This window comes from Quercus suber, unplaced genomic scaffold, assembly GCF_002906115.3.
Source record: "Quercus suber isolate HL8 unplaced genomic scaffold, Cork oak 2.0 scaffold_461, whole genome shotgun sequence".
Lineage (NCBI taxonomy): Eukaryota > Viridiplantae > Streptophyta > Magnoliopsida > Fagales > Fagaceae > Quercus > Quercus suber.
Genome location: NW_027069912.1, coordinates 557785 through 575774, shown reverse-complemented (window position 1 = coordinate 575774; position 17990 = coordinate 557785).

The following is a 17990-nucleotide window of genomic DNA, read 5'->3' as shown; positions in this document are numbered from 1 at the left end:
AATTTTATTTAAATTAGAAAGAAGTTTATTACTATGAGTTTTGGAAGAAAAAGTGCATGAAATCTAATCATAGGGATAAACAATTATAATTTTTTTTAAAAATTATTGGCACTACAAAAATCACAGTTACTGAAAAAATTATGCACTAAATGAAATGTTGCAAGATTTTAAGTATTTTAACACATTTTATAAGATTTATAAATTCTTCTCTCACTACGGACAATACTTGTTTCGAGATATAACATACTGACTACGTATATAAAAGGGCAGGGGAAATGGCAAGCAATTGAAAATATGAAACCTCACTTCATAGAGGGTTTTTTTTATTTATTTATTTACCCTAGTCAATTCAACAACTGAATGTTGATTATTTAAAAAATCTTTTAATGTATTGACGAGGCTTTCTCTATTGCATCACATTGGAATTCTACTAGTACATATCTAATTTTTATCAAATTAGTCAAACGGCCTTAACATTTCATAGTATTAAGTGAACTTTTTTTCTTTTTTAAGACATAACAAATTAAAGTGGCTCCTATTTTTCAATTAAGAATAAAGTAACTTCCTTTTATCAAAAAAGAATAAAGTAATTTCCTTTAACATTTGATAGTGAAGAATTATGAGTTATATTGTCTATTTAAAAAAAATTGCAAAATCTTTTCTTTTTGATTTACAAGCATAAATTTATTGTAGTTTTTAACTTTTTATGTGTTTATCTTGATTTTTTTTTTTTTTTTGGAGGTGTTTATCTTGATATGTATGCATTGTTTTTGTTTGTTTTTAAATATCACTTAATACATATTAATTATCAAATTAATACTCCTTTGTCTGTGTCCTTAATACAATCGTTGACAAATATGAATCATCTTCCTATAGTTGGTATAGCTTATTTTTATTTAAATATAAGTTATATAAAAATATAATTTTACCTTTAAAAAGTACGTAGTAAAAAATTGCACGCAACCAAATAAACAAAATAAGCCTAATTAAATAGTTCTCTCGCTCCAATTGCATGCATTTATGGAAAATAAAACGGGTTTGGTTTGACTCGCCCAGCTTGGTGCTGGTTCTTGCGCATGTGGACATACTTTTTCATAGAATTAGGTTTAAACGTCACAAATTCTTATATTGATTTGGTTGGTAATTATATTAAAAATATATATTGCGTGTTTGAAACTTATCTAAAAATGTGCCTCTTTTAGATAATTTTTAGTGGAGCTCGTTTCAACTCATAATCATTTTATCTGGTACCATAAAGATCAGTTTACACGAAATCATGAATCAAAAAATATTTTCTTAATTAAAAATGGGAGAAAGATCAATACCTTTACAGCTATGACCGAGTATCAGACTGTTCTTTACCTATTAATTTTGCAATTATTGTATGTGACCAAATGTACTATATTTTACATTGTATAATATGTGTTTAAATTAAATACAATAATATCATACTCCAATCTTACTGGGTTTAGCCTTCTATATATACTGAATTATTTTCTCATCTTGTTTCTCCCCTTCAATAAGTGTATGATACACGTTTATCCATTTGATTGGATTTAAATTGAATTGAACATTGATGCATGGTTAGGGTTTTATGAGAGGATTGGGCATGAGAGAGAGAGAGAGAGAGAGAGAGAGAGAGAGAGAGAGGGTTTGGGACAGGTAGGTGTGGGCAATGTTTGATCCAATTATATGACTTTTATGATCTAGTAGATGTAATTTGATTGTAACCATTTGAATTTGAACTATTTATATAAATAAAGAAGTCATTTCACAAACACATTGAAACCCATTTAAGCATTTTTTTTTTTTAATGGGATAGACGATTAAAGCTATTGTTTGTTTGGTTGAACCTTTATGGGATATACTTAATTACCCAATATAGTAATTTTTTTTTTTAGTAAGCACCCAATATTGTTCATTTCTAGAAGTAATGATAGAGAAATTATGTAAAATATATTCTTATAAAATAGGAAAATTATTGTGTACTTCTGGAATACTATAAATGTATACTTTTTCCTCTCACATGAATGATAGGTCCCACTAATTAAATTCATGGTGGAACCCACCATTCACGTGAAAATGGGGAATACACATTTATAATATTCTTTTTTTCTTTTATAAAAAAAAAAAAGGGCTTTTATGGTTATATTACACCCCTGGGCAGGGCGCCGGTCTGACATAAGCTCCAGCCTTTCTCGCCAAACCGTGTGGGGAGTCAACCCCACCAAGGATGCCCACCAACGGACTCCTGCAGGCAGCGGGATTCGAACCTAGGTGTGGTGCACGAAGCAAACGAACCTTACTCACTCTGCCAAGCCCCCGTTGGCGCATTTATAATATTCCAGGAGTACCTAATAATTTTCTTATAAAATAGAGGCATCATTGATCAATCAGAAAAATGTATTAAACCAGGCTGGCCATATTTTATGGTACAAAAAGAAATATTTGATATGAAATAAAATATCCATCACATTTTTTTCACTGAAATAAAAATATGGAGGATTCAATCTCCCTTCTTCATGTTGTAAGAAATTTAAAAAAAAAAAAAAAAAAGTATTTGGAATTGAGCAATCTCCAGATTACTCGGCAAACAAATTATGAAAAATAGGGGGAGATTGCTTCAAAAGGAAAGAATGTTTATTGTCCTTAACATTAAGGTAGTATAAATAATAGGAGTCGAAGAAGTAAAGCTCAAACTAAAGGGATAAACAATATCATTATTACTAGATTATCACTTAAACCTCAAGCAATATTAGGCTTTTAAAGCGCTTCATTAATTTATTTTTGTTGTTGAAATGTATGGCATTCAATATGCTTTAGCCTTTAGATTTATCAAAAATAGATCTTGGGATATATATATATATACATATATAATGGGCCTTGGTCATATATTCTGGATTTGGTAAGGTTTACCCGCGAGAAAAAATGTTGTTAGGAATTAGGATACTAAAATAAATTTTAATAAATTTAGCATATAAATTAATGTGTCACCAACCAATTAAAAAAAAATCAAAATATTCATTTATTACTTGATTATCGATCGTATTCATTGTTACATTAGTTTGTAAATTTTTTGCCCTAACAATAATAACCAGTAACAACCTACTACTTAAAATTTATTGTAAAAATGTTGTAAAAATATTGTAAACATATCATTTCTCATTTTATATATTAGTTACTAATTAGTAAAACTTACAACTTGAACGCCACTCACAACTCACTGCAGTTATGGATTTAGTGGTACTCGTACCATTTTTGTTATTTTTTTTTTCTCTTTTTTGGCCAATGTTTATTATACATAGAGTGCGCAAGTACAAATACACTCAAAATGTTTTCAACTTTTCAGTGTATATTTGCAGTGTGTAAAACAAATTGTGTGCACTAGTTTTTCCCTTTTCGTTAACTTATTTTGTTCATGTTATTTAAGTGAGAGTGTTGTGATTTTGTGCCATTGTGAGACAGTGAAGGCATTGAACTCAATATTCCGGCAATGGGATACACAAGCAGCGGCATTGTGGAACATAAGTGGAGAGCCATGTAGTAGAGCTGCTGTAAATGGAACTGATTTTGAGGACTCAATGAATAACCCAGCTATCACATGTGACTGTAGCTACGGCGGTGGTACCATCTGCCATATCACACAATTGTATGCCCTCTCACTCTTTCTCATAGTATGACATGCAAAGAGAATAAATAGCATTTTAATGTTGATCACCAATTTCCATTCATTAAACTATTCCCAAATTTTAATATTCACTACTCTAGCCTTGGTACCGCATTAAAATTGTTAAATTTATATACTAAGGTCTTTTTAGATACCGCTTATTGTTGAAAATTGAAAATACTGTAACAAAATAATTTTTAAATGTGTAAATAGTGCTATGGGACTCAGTTTTAAAGAAAAATTTGCTGAAATCCGTACTTGTAGGTCCCGTGAACAGTGCACGAGACCTACAGAAAAAACGCAAACGCGCATTTTCAGTGGAATCCAAACCCAGTCTTAGCCTCCATTTGGATACAGATTATAAATAAAAATTATTTCACTATTCAACTTATTTTTACTACAATTCATGGATCCCATTACACTTTTTGATACTATTCATGACCCTACTCTACTATTTTAACTAACTTTTACCTTTATTTACGATACTTTCAGCAATAAGTTTTTAGTTTCAACAAAATAAGCGGTATCCGAACAGGCCTTTAATCAACAATGAAATTGAGATGAGAGATTTTGGAATTATATAATGGGTAAGGCTTAAGTCCAATACTACATTGGACGTGATACGACGTGGACATGTGGCAAGGTTTGAGTGTATCACCAATACAATGCGGACATGTGGCTTAGTTAATAGTTTAAAACATCTTATCTTCTTGTGGCTTTTCCTTGTATCCTAACTTCCATTCATGGACAGTTAACCGTTATTTGTTACAAAGTACAAGTACAACCAATGGACTCCATTTCCATTTGAGATTCACATGTATGGGTAGTTAGGAATTAATATTTACTCCTTAGCAAAAAAACAGAACTAGGATTTACTCAAACTTTGATAGAAAATTGTAGAGTAAATTGTCTCCTTAGTGGCCCTCTTTCCATGTTGACCCCTTGAGAAATATCACTACAATTTATGTTCCTGGAAAGCTAAAACCTATTGAATTATATTAGAGAGGCCATAAAGATGCCTACTGTCATAAAGCAAAAAAAAGAAAGAAAAACAATTTGTTTGGGTGTGGCATCGTCCATCAACAATGTTACACCTCAAAGAGATTCTCACTTGACATTGGAGTGGAGACATGTCTCCAAATAGCTACATAGTGCCATACTTCCATTCCCCATTTCTTCTTGAATTCACATTTTTCCACCACTTTAAAGTTTTGCGACTAAGTAGATGATCTTGAATTTGAGTCCTATTTCACTCTGCCTCTTATTTAAAACTTATTTAATGTGTTGGGTCCCCTTTATTGAAGGCGAGTTTGGGCCAATATAACAAGTAGGAGAGGGGGCATTTGAACCCAAGTTCTGTTCGTGAGAGACATGCTATTGAGCCACAAATCTTGGCACATGATGGTTTTGTTAGGATAATGATCAAGTGATTAAAAACAAAATTATTGGCTGTTGAAGATTGTTGAAAAATTTTCATTTGAATGAAAGATTCAGATTTAGTGTTGATAATTTTTTTTTTCTACATCTGTTGGAAGATTGATCAAAATTACTTCACGGGTCCCTTGCCAGCCTTTGTTGGAAATTTATCTGCATTGCAGGCATAGTAAGTATTGAAAGAAGGCATATATATGGTTCAAACATTGTAGCAAAGCTTTTCTGTGTCTATACACATTGTTGCCACACTTGCAAATGTGTAACTTTATGCTCGTCATCTATCACAGTAGGTTCATGTTTCTGCAGTGACTAAGGCAGCATGAGGAAATTATTAAATTGCATTTATATTCAGTAAAAACATGTAAACACATCCAACTTACCAAGTGCAATATAAACAGTCTGACCATGATTCATTTTGGTTTGGTAGAACCTTGGCCTCTCTCATGTGGATGAATGCAAGTACCCATCATGTAAATGTGGATGGAGAGGGGATGAAATGAAAGGTCTAGACCCCACCATTTTCTTTTTAATTTTTATAATACAGTTGTTAGAGGTGAACTAGTTCTTATCTAATTTTTTATTTCAGGGGCCTTCTGCATAGCGAAAACGGTTCATAGAGAGAGAGACTCCGTATTAAATGAATTTCAAGTATGTAAAGTTTTTCAACAAAAAATTTCAAGTAATATAAATTTTCTCAACAAAATTTTTTAAGTAATATGAATTTCCACAAAGCAAGCAGCACAGGAACATGCATAGTGCATGCCTAACATGCCTTGATGTTCAATTAATTATCAAGGCTCCTCAAATCTTCTGTTACTCCTCGCTTCATAAATGTGAAACCTTACATGTAACAAAAATTTTCATTTAGCACTTCTATTTCTGCATTAGACAGTTACACATTGAACCAGCAGCATATGCTGTCTTGGACATTTTTTACGCACCAAAATCTGTGTCCTTTCTAGTTGTATTCTGTTTACTGTTTGTTCATTTTGGCTATTTCATTTTGCTAAATTATATTATTTGACAATTCCCTATAATTCATGTTATTTTATGGAAATAATTGATCACTACTGCTGTGTAAATATTAAACAATAATTGCTGAGAATACTTGGTTGTTGATTTCTAGATTTATTGTTTTTTAACTTTTCAGGTCAATTGCCCACAATTAGTTCTCTGGGACCATCCCAAAGGAGCTTGGAAACCTGAAGCAGCTAAAGTTGCTGTAAGACATGAAAACACCCCACAGTAGAACATTTATTATTCTGTGAAAAGAAAATGTGGCCCTTATTATGATGGAAGTTAATTGATTTTATTAATTCTTTGGAATGAAGATGCATTCTAAAAGCTTGCACACAATAAAATAGAAAGGAAAAGTGAGTTTTAGAATGGTTTCAGAGTAGCAGATATGGCCAAAAATACTACCTGTTGTTATTGGTAATGAGTAACTTAAAACTTATTAAAAGATCGCATGCCGGGCCTGGATGCTAGCTACCCTTTCTGAGTTGTCAGTTTGATATTCCTATCTAAATTTTGTTGTTTTGGTAGGAATTATAAGAGTTTTAAATAATTATTCAAGTGATCTAGATTCCAACTGTGAATTTATTGATATGATAATAGGCTCATTGTCCAAAAGGAGCATAAAAAGAAACCTAACTAGGACTATATTTGATTTTATTTATTTCAATGGAAACATTAACAATATATGAAGCTTTCATAAATGTCAATCTGATAATGAAGATTTTCAAGGCTCATTCTATCTAACATTACCACAAAAGTAACAAAACCTCTTAAATGGGGGTGATAACTCATATTCTAACTATCTATTTAAATTTTAAATAGTACTTTTCGTAATATCATTTAACTATTTTTGATGATTTACAAACCTGATGCAATGACAAAATGAGAAATTTTTATATGGCTCATTTTATCTAACATTACCTTAAAAAAAGTGTCTTTTTTACTACCAGATTGACGAAAGCTCTTGAATGTTAGACAGAGTTTGCACTTATCTAAACAGTCAAAGAATACAGTTTTGAATTTGACTACTGGCAGAAAAACTTACACCATATAAATTTCGATGATTTCTTTGACATATAGCTTCTCCGGATATATATCATGCAGGTCTTTTGGTTCAAATAATTTCTTAGGAACACTTCCTCCAGAATTGGGCAATTTGGTCAAACTTGAGGCATTGTAAGTTCTAACTTTCTTTTATTTCAGTTTAATCATGTGCATGAGTGTCAAATGGAAATTTCTAAATCATATTGGCTTGTCAATTTTGCAGATTCATAAACAGTTGTGGATTGGGTGGTGAAATTCCTTCGACATTTGCCAACCTTCAAAACTTGCGAATCATGTTAAGAGGACACCACTGTTATTTATTTAATTTTACTCATGTAAATGAAAAGATTTATCATGGGCACAGCTTACTATAGATATGTTTGCACTTCGGTGGGGCATCAGACAGTCCTTTCACTGGAAGGATATACCGGACTTTATTGGAAACTGGACAAAGCTAACATCTCTGTAAGCCATCAAAGTTTCAGGTTTCATCTTCAAATGTATTTTTTGTGTATAATAAGTTGCATTTATCTCTAGATTTTTATGCATTCTTCCAAAGCAGTGAAGTATGGCTACTATAATACTACTGTTGATAAGCCGGTTAAATGTTTTTGTAGGAGATTTGAAGGAAATTCTTTTGAAGGTCCAATACCATCCACTTTTTCTAACTTGATTGTGTTGACAAGTTTGTGAGTATATACTGATGAGTATAAATTATCGACAAGGCTAACCCGACCTTGGAGCCTTCGGCTTATGCTGACGGGCAGAGTTATGAGGAGAGCTGAAGACCCAAAAGGTGACGACCCTTCATGGCTGAAGGGCATGAAGTAGGCTGACGGGCCTGAGGCTGACGGTTCTAACAAAACCATGACTTGGCCACCACGCATAAACTATAAAAAAATGACTTGTATTCCACGTTCAATGTTAGAGTCCTATAAGGAAAGGATTCCGCAATCTACGCTCATAAGGATTCCTATAAGGAAAAGACTTTTACTCCAAGGTAGAGAGGTTAACTCTGTACTACTATAAAAACCCCAATACCCTCACAAATCACGGTACACATAATTAACCCCTCTCTAGCACTCTAGAGTTGAAACAAGTTCTAACTTAACCTTCGGAGGGTATTTGGCCGGCACCACACCGGTGCTTTCTGTTAGTGTAAAGTTGTTATTTACAACTATGTTTTTGTTGCCTTTTACTCCGTGCCAAATTTGATTGTAATTATTATCAATCGTTTATACCCTGTATATATTGTGGGATTTGTTGTAAGGGTTGTGTGATAGAGAGAGTGTGTGAAGACTCAAGCATCTGGAAGCTGAAGGATTCTCGCGGGTATGTTGCGACTTAGCTTCCCGCGAAGTGAAACATGTGCCTTGCACATGCTAGAATGCGAAGAGTCAGGCCAGGTGGAGACAGCTGTGTCTCGCGAGTATCTCGCGGGTAAGGCCTTCCCGCGAGACACCCGCGAGGCAACCTGTTCTGCCAGGCTGTACTGAATGACTCACACTTTCTGTGCCTATCCTATATATACCTTCATTACCCACAAATGTTGAGGAATACTTCAGAGAGAAAAACCCTAGCCAAACACATTGTGAATTAGAGATTGTCATCCCCACCTTTCTCTATACACTTGCTTGTGATATCTCCTCAACCCTTCCCTCTCCATTTCCACACCATTGAGAGGTTGATCGCCCAAACATTTACCACATCCTTTGAGAGTGCTGTGTGACGTTTTGGTGCTGCTGGGAAGCGTTGGAAGAAGCCTAGAATGACAGATGCAACATGGAGCCTGTTGCGGGATCCGGGGTACTAGACAAGACACGGTTCCGAGAAGCCTTGTTGGAGTAGGAGCTTGGAGGGCTTAGGTACATCGGGTAGATTAGGCTTGGAGGGTCTCTTGCTAACCCATGTATTCCAACTGATTGTCTAGTGGATCGATTTCTGCTTGGAGGGCGGCGGTGAGGTTTTTCGCCGAGTTCTTTGGTTTCCTCTTTGAAAACACGTCTCGGTGTTTTCTGTGTTTGCATCTCTCTTCCCTACTCTTTTATATTCCATTATACTGCTGTGTTGCTTGGTTTATAGATTAGAGTAGCTTTTTTGTTCATCCGCTCGCATTTACACTATTTCGCACTTAGTATTAAGTTAGTGTAAAATCTATCGAGCCGTAATTTTTATTGGGGGTCTAAATTGCTCTTGTATTTCAACACATTTTCGAGCTTTCAATTGGTATCAGAGCCGGTACACTTGCTGTGGTTTAAATACCTGAGTGTGATCCTTGACCCTATTTGAGATGGACCGGTCTCAATCGCTCAATGTTCCACCATTTTTTGATGGGAACAATTATGCCTTCTGGAAAGTCAGAATGAGAGCATTTTTATGCTCTATGGATGATACCGTGTGGGATGCGGTTGAGATAGGCTGGACTAAGCCGGAGAATCCTAAGTCCACTTGGGATAAGGCAGCTCTCGCAGCAACCAATGCTAATAGTAGAGCTTTAAATGCTATTTTTTGTGGTGTGTCTCCTGATGAATTCCACAGGATCTCTCATATGACGGTAGCCAAGGAAGCTTGGAAGATTTTGGAGACAACATATAAGGGTACGAAGAAAGTTAAGGACACAAAGTTTCAGATGCTTACCACCAAATTTGAAGAGCTCAAGATGGGGGATGATGAACCATTTGATTCATTCTATGGAAAGCTAAATGAAATTGTAATTGCTAAACTCAATCTTGGGGAGAAGATTAAAGATACTAAGGTGGTGAGAAAAATTTTGAGGTCCTTACTGGAGAGCTTTCGGGCAAAAGTCACAGCCATAGAGGAAAGCAAGGATTTGGATGAAATTAAGATCCAAGAGCTCATTGGATCACTTCAAACGTATGAGCTTGGACTACCTTCCCACAAGACGAGTAAATCGCTTGCTCTTAAAACCATCACTGAAAGAATGGATGATCCTTCCGAAGAAGATGGAGTGGAGAAGGAAGTAGTATATCTTGCGAAAAACTTCCAAAAATTTCTAAAGATGAAGAACAGTGGAAAACCATTCAATAGAGGAAAATTTTCATCTTCAAGAGGTGATAGGAAAAAGTTTACGAGGAAAGAAGGGAAGGATTTTCAACCTCCTTCAGACATTGTGTGCTATGAGTGTAATGGCCATGGACATCTAAAGAAGGAGTGTCCAAATTTTCTGAGGGGAAAAGGCAAGGCTTATGCCACGACGCTTAGTGATTCAGATTATTCTTATTCTGACTCGGAAGAGAGCTGTGATGGAGAGGGAAACTACTCCGCCTTCATGACCATTGCTCATGTGGAGTCATCGAATGATTTGGGTGCTCTTGTGAAGGAACTTGGTGAGCATTCTGATTCAGAGTCTATTGGGATTGTGGAAGAATCAGATGCTGAAAAGGAAGAGAATACAGCTAATCTTCAAGAAAATTACTCCTTACTACTTGAAAAGTCAGGAGAGTATTCTAGAGTAGCCAAGGCAACTGTAAGGAAAATGAAGAAAGCTGAGGAAGATTACAGAAGTCTCTTGGTCAGATATAAAGAGGCTAAGTGTGAGATTGAGACACTAAATGGCGAGCTGTCTGAAGCTTATACGAAGGTGAGATTTCTTGAGCAAGAGGTTGTGCAAGCTCATGCTAAGATAGAGAGAGTCTCCTCTCAGAAGCTAGAAGATGTTATATTATCTCAAAAACCTTCTTCAGACAAGTTCGGGTTGGGATACACTAGAGGAAGCTGCTCATCAGCCAAAGTCACCAAAGAAGTAAAGTTTGTGAAGGCAAACGAGACGGTTGTAAAAGAGCTCATTCTTGAGAAAGTTGATGATATAAAGAAGAAGAATGTGGCTGAGCAACGAATCTGTGGTTAAACATGAAACCAGAGGAAGATCTCTCCCAAGATCACAACGGGGTCCTAGAATGGATTATGTGTGTCATTATTGCAGACTGCAAGGACATACCAGACCCAATTGTTAAAAGCTAAGATTAGACAATAATGCAAGCACGCCTCGGTCACGAGGAAGGAGAAATGACATGAGGTCTTGGGGTGGTGAGCAACCAAGAAGTCAAAATCGTGATCCCGGTATGACGGACGTGATGAAGATGATCGGTGCCTTCACCACTTGCTTGGAGAGTTTCACCAGAAGGTTTGAAAGTCCAAACTCTCGTACCCAATCCACCAAGGATATCACCCCAAACGCACGTGACGTGTGGGTGAAGAGGGGTACTCATGCATAAGCATTATAACATGTCCATGCATAAATTCTTTCAATGTTTAGGGACATTTGCTGGTGCATCATTTCATGCATTGCTTTCTTTTTACTGTTGTTATTTTATCTAGTTGGTTTGTACTAGCTGTTTTTGTTGATCTTACTTTTCCTGTTCTGTTTTAGGTGTGTTTAAAAATTCAAAAACTCATAAAAATTGAAAAATCTCAAAAGTTTGATCACTTGTTTTGTGCATGTCACATGTGAGTTTGGCCTAGTACCTTCGTACTAATGGCGTAGTGCATTTACGATCTTGGCTTGTTATGTATGCACTCTTTTCTATGTGGAAGAAATCTTGAATACTATGTGTGACTGTTGTAAATAGATCTTCAAGCTTGTCATGAATGATTAGTCAATAGTCTTGTTGGTCTGGATACTTGCATAGACTTGTGTCTATATCTCTTCCCACTTTATTTTTATATTTTTGCAAAAAGAGCTCACCAAATGTAAATCTCCAAATGAAAAGAGATATTGAGCTGCAAAAGCCTGTCGCACACACTAGTATTCGACTAGGAAAAAGGGAAAGCGACTCTTCTTAATGTGTTTTGTATGGTGCTCAAAAAGCCAAAGGCTAATCATCAATGTTGAAATATCATAAATTTCAAGCACCAATCTCAAAATGAGATGTTGTTTTCTTGTCCAATCAAAAATAAAATGGATCAATTGCTATGCCTTTTGCAGAAGCCAAATGAAAAGCTTCTGAAGTTATGTATTCAATGTGTGGGAGGTCATATATATACTCATTTCTATAATGGAGATAGTCCACTTGATTTCGTATCAGTTGTGTATGACTCGATTGAATTGATCATTGAAGCTTCGCTCTGGTCTAAGAACTTGTAAGGTTGAATTTAATCAACCATCTAATTGGCTTTATTCCGTGACCAATTTGCTTGTAATTTAGCACTTAGTAACCCTGTATTTAGGTGGGAAAATTGTAAGGGTAGTGTGTGAGAAGATGTGAAGAAAAGCTCAAGAGTGTGCAAGAAAAACAAAGTCTCGCGACTAGGACTTGCGGGTGGTTCGCGACTGGCAAGCCGCGAAATGCAGTCACGTGAGAGGCACACTGGGAAGTTGAAGGGTCGCGCCAGCTGTCACGCTACAGGACAAAAGTTCCAGTCTGGCCAGGCTGTTACGTCGCGACTTGATTTCGCGACTTGGCCAAGCCGCGAGATCAAGTCGCCAACTTGCCCTGTTTGGCAAAAACTAACGTTTTGCATTCCCTTCTCACCCTACTATATATACACCCTTATACCCATCATTTTGAGAGAGCTTCCAGAGAGAATTTTGTGAGAGAAAACCCTAGAGAAATACAAGATTGATTCATCCCCAATCTTCATCTAAAGAGACTCTACAAATTCCTCTACTCTCTTCCTCTCCATTGTCATACCTTGAGAGGTCATTTACCAAACCCTTGTCTCACCACACCCACGTTGTGAGAAGGTCCATTTGGTGCTTTGGGAAGCAGTTTGGAAAGGAACCAATATACATTGGTTGATGCTATGGTCAAGTAGCGGAATCCGGGAAGCTAGAGAAGAAATAGGTTCGGCGTAACCTCGTTGGAGCAAGAAGCTTGGAGGGCTTAGGTACTTGGGTAGATTAGGCTTGGAGGGTCTTTGCTGTTCATGTATCCCAACTACATTCTTTAGTGGATTATTTGACCGCTTGGAGGGCGGAGAGGTTTTACGCCGAGGACTTCGGTTTCCTCTTCGATAACACATCGTGTGTTGTCGTGTGTTTGCATCTTCTTTCCCTTTACATTTGCTTATATTTACTGCTGTGGATGTGTTTATATTTGGCTTAGATTGTTCTATCAATTCTATTATAAGCTTGTTATCATATTCCGCACATAAATTGTTTGATATAAAGCTTGAATTGGTATTTGTGTTATTTGGGGTCTAAACGTTCAAAGGTGTTTTATACCCTTTTTGAACTTTCAATTGGTATCAGAGCGGGTGCACTTGTTGTGGTTTTAATACCTGAGTGTGATCCTTGACCCCTTGGTGAGATGGATAGGTCTCAATCTCTCAATGTTCCACCATTTTTTATGGTAATAATTATGCTTTTGGAAAGTCCGAATGAGGGCGTTTTTGTGTTCTATGGATGAGACTGTTGGATGCAGTTGATATAGGTTGGACTAAACCGGAGGCTCCTAAGGCAAATTGGGATAAGGATGCTCTTGCAGCACAAATGCAAATAGCAAGGCATTGAATGCTATCTTCTGCGGTGTTTCTCAGAAGAATTCCACCGGATTTCTCACATCTCCATTGCTAAGGAAGCATGGGAAATTCTGGAGACAACCTGTGAGGGAACTAAGAAAGTGAAGGACACAAAACTTCAAATGCTGACCACTCGCTTTGAGGAGTTAAAAATGAGTGAGGAAGAGTCGTTTGATTCATTTTATAGCAAACTGAACGAAGTGGTTGTTGGTAAATTCAACTTGGGAGAAAAGACGGAGGACTCAAAGATTGTAAGGAAGATCCTCCGGTCACTACCAGAAACTTTCCGGCCCAAAGTTACAGCCATTGAAGAGAGCAAGGATCTTGACGACATCAAGGTTCAAGAGCTGGTTGGTTCTCTGCAGACATATGAATTGTCCCTGCCCTCACAGAAGAAGAGCAAATCACTTGCTCTTAAAACAATTGATGAGAGAGTAGCATCTCATGATATTTCAGAAGAAGATGGAGTGGAGAAGGAAGTAGCATATCTGGCGAAAAACTTCCGAAAATTCCTGAAGATGAAGAACAGTGGAAAACCATTCAATGATAGGAAATTTTCATCTTCAAGAGGTGATAGGAAAGAGTTTACGAGGAAAGAAGGGAAGGAGTCTCAATCTTCCTCGGACATTGTGTGTTTCGAGTGTAATGGACATGGACACTTCAAAAAGGAATGTCCCAATTATTTGAAAACAAAAGGAAAGGTCTATGCCACAACTTTGAGTGATGCGATTCATCAAATTCTGACTCTGAAGATGGCTGTGACGGAGAAGGAAATTACTCCGCTTTCATGACCATTGCACATGTGGAGACTTTGGATGAGTTGGGTACACTTGTAAAAGAGCTTGGGGAACATTCTGATTTGGAGTCTATGGGAATAGTCGAAGAGTCTGAAGATGAGGAAGTTGGAGAAACGGTGGGATTGCAAGAGACTTACAACTCGCTCCTTGAGAAGACCGGTGAATATGCTAAAGTGGCTAATGCAGCCATCAAGAAGATGAAGAGAGCTGAGGAAGATTACAAAAGTCTCCTGGCACGATATAAGGAGGCAAAATGTGAAATTGAAACACTTAATGGTGAGCTATCAGAAGCTTACACTAAAGTGAGATTCCTTGAGCAAGAGGTAGTACAATCTCATGCCAAGGTAGATAGGATCTCCTCCAGGAAGTTAGATGATGTTATTTCATCCAAAAACATGCCTCAGACAAGTCCGGGTTGGGATATACCGGAGGGAGCAACTCATCAGCCAAAGTCACCANTATTTTTTTTTTTTTTTTTTTTTTTTTTTTTTTTTTTTTTTTTTTTTTGTGTTTTGTTGCACAGATGTCTCCATTCAAGACTTCAGCTGTGAAAGGTGGCAACAACAAAGGGAAAGAGCCGATCATTGATGTTGATGACGATTCCCCTAGAGCAAAGAGAGCTCGTTTTTCAACGGGAATTTTTGATCCTAACTTGTTTAGGCCTTATGCTGCCTTTGAATCTTATAAGAACCTCTTTCGAGATGCTCCCTTATTAGCTGAAAGAGCCGTTGATCAGTCATCTCTTTTAAATACCAAAATTCCTACTTGGTTTGCCACCAAAGACTGGAATTTTCTTCTCTCCGATCTTGAAGATGCCTATGAAGACATGGTGAAAGAGCTCTATGCCAATGCTATTGTCGAAGGAGAAGAGATCAAGTGCTGGGTTAGAGGAAAGCGGTTCTCGGTAACTCCTATGTACTTGTCTGATATTCTAAACATAAACCGACCAATTCTTCCTATACCACCTGTGTATGATGATCTAGTTCCGGATGAAGACACACTTCGGGGACAATTAGGAGCTGATTTGGAATTCTCTTCCAATGGAAAGTCAATCAATGTGGCTTCACTTTCTCCGGAATTGAGGCTTATGTCTACAATCATGTGTAGCAATCTCTACCCATTGTCAAGCACCGGCTACATCAACCTTGGTCGAGCATTATTTCTTCATGATCTGGTATCTAATGTGGAAATTGATGTGTGCTCCCACATCTTTCACATTTTGGTTAAGACAGTTAACTGAATTGCCTTAAGGGATTGTATTCCGTTTTGTCGTCTCATCTCTCGAATTTTGAAGCTCAAAGGTGTGCGTCCCTCTGAAGATGAGCGCCCTCACTCTAGGCCAAGTCCAATTAATGGTCGTACTCTTCAAGCAAGTATAAGTCATACCAAGAAGACTGCCAAGCAAGAACATCATGCTCCTCAAGGAAGCTCAAGCTCTACTTCTTATTCCTATGATGAACAGTTTAACAATATCTCCACTGCTCTTCAAGAGATTAGTACAAAGATGTCCGGGCTGGCGACTATCATGTACTCTCACCACAGACGTCTTGATTCACAGTTCACATCACTCCAAACTCAATTGGACGAAATTCAACGGAAGCTAGAAGCAAATGACTAGCTATTCCTTGACAAAAAGGGGGAGATGATGTCATTGATAGAGGGAGTATGGTGATAGGGGGAGAAGAAGCCACTAGTTCTTATGTTTGATGTTTTAGGCTTACTGTTTTTACTGCTTATGTTTTAGACTTAAATACTCTGTTTTTATTTCAGTATAATTTCAGTAGTTCTTTTGTGATATTCTATATGCTTTGTAGCATATCTTGTTTGTACCCATGTTGCTTTTGTAAGCTTTTAGGGTTTGTTTTATTGCATGTTTGTAGGCTTTTATGGTTTGTGCCTTGCATATGCAGTACCTTGTTTATGCAGCCTTTATGCTTGTGTTCTTGATGTTTAATGTCATACATTTTTCTTCTGTACATCACTCTTGTGCCCTTGTAGGATTGTTCGTATATGCATATATGTTCTATGCATTGGTTGAGTGATAAACACTCTTGTGCCCATGTACGATTGTTCCTAGATGCAAATACTTCGTGTATTTCGCATTGATTGAGTGTTGGATTTGCAAATGATACTCTTCAAATGAGCTTATCATCTTGCATGTCCGGATGTTCATTCCTTGTGTGAATGAGCAAAGTGATCGCTTTTGTATAGTGATTTCCTGTTTGATCTTGCCATGGTCTAGTGTTTTTATTCCATTTTGCTTGATCATGCTAATATTGCTCCATATGCTCTTCAAGTTTTTCTGCATACAATGATGTTATTGTGTTGTTGTGTTTTAGGAGATACTTGTTCATATGTTTCAAGAGCTTATCAAAATCTAGAATTAGGTGTGAGTGAGTTTTGTCTTTGTTCCCAAACTCACGTTTAAGTCTAGAGTTTGTTTTAGGGTTTTGTCACAGAATAGCCACGGGGGAGATTGTAAAGTTGTTATTTACAACTATGTATTTTGTTGGCTTTTATTCCGTGCCAAATTTGATTGTAATTATTATCAATCGTTTATACCCTGTATCTATTGTGAGATTTGTTGTAAGGGATGTGTGATAGAGAGAAAGTGTAAAGACTCAAGCATTTGAAGGCTGAAGAATTCTCGCGGGTATGTCGCGACCTAGCTTCCCGCGAAGTGAATCATGTGCTCTGCACATACTGGAATGCGAAGAGTCAGGCCAGGTGGAGATAGCTGTGTCTCGCGAGTATCTCGCGAGTAAGGCCTTCCTGCGAGACACCTGCGAGGCAATCTGTTCTGCTAGCCTGTACTGAATGACTCACACTTTCTGTACCTATCCTATATATACCCTCATTACCCACAAATGTTGAGGAATACTTCAGAGAGAAAACCCTAGCCAAACACATTGAGAATTAGAGATTGTCATCCCCACCTTTCTCTATACACTTGCTTGTGGTATTTCCTCAACTCTTCCCTCTCCATTTCCATACCATTGAGAGGTTGATAGCCCAAATACTTACCACACCCTTTGAGAGTGTTGAGTGACGTTTTGGTGCTGCTGGAAAGCATTGGAAGAAGCCAAGGATGGCAGATGCAACATGGAGCTTGTTGCAGGATCCGGAGAGCTAGACAAGACACGGTTCCAAGAAGCCTTGTTGGAGTAGGAGCTTGGAGGGCTTAGGTGCATCGGATAGATTAGGCTTGGAGGGTCTCTTGCTAACCCATGTATCCCAACTGATTGTCTAGTGGATCGATTTCTGCTTGGAGAGCAGCAGAGAGGTTTTTCGCCGAGTTCTTCGGTTTCCTCTTCGAAAACACGTCTCGGTGTTTTCTGTGTTTGCATCTTTCTTCCCTACTCTTTTATATTTCATTATACTACTGTGTTGCTTAGTTTATGGATTAGAGTAGCTTATTTGTTCATCTGCTCGCATTTACACTATTCTGCACTTAGTATTAAGTTAGTGTAAAATCTATCGAGCCGTATCTTTAACCAAATTGCTTTTGTGTTTTCAACACATTTCCGAGCTTTCATCTCTCTATACGTTTC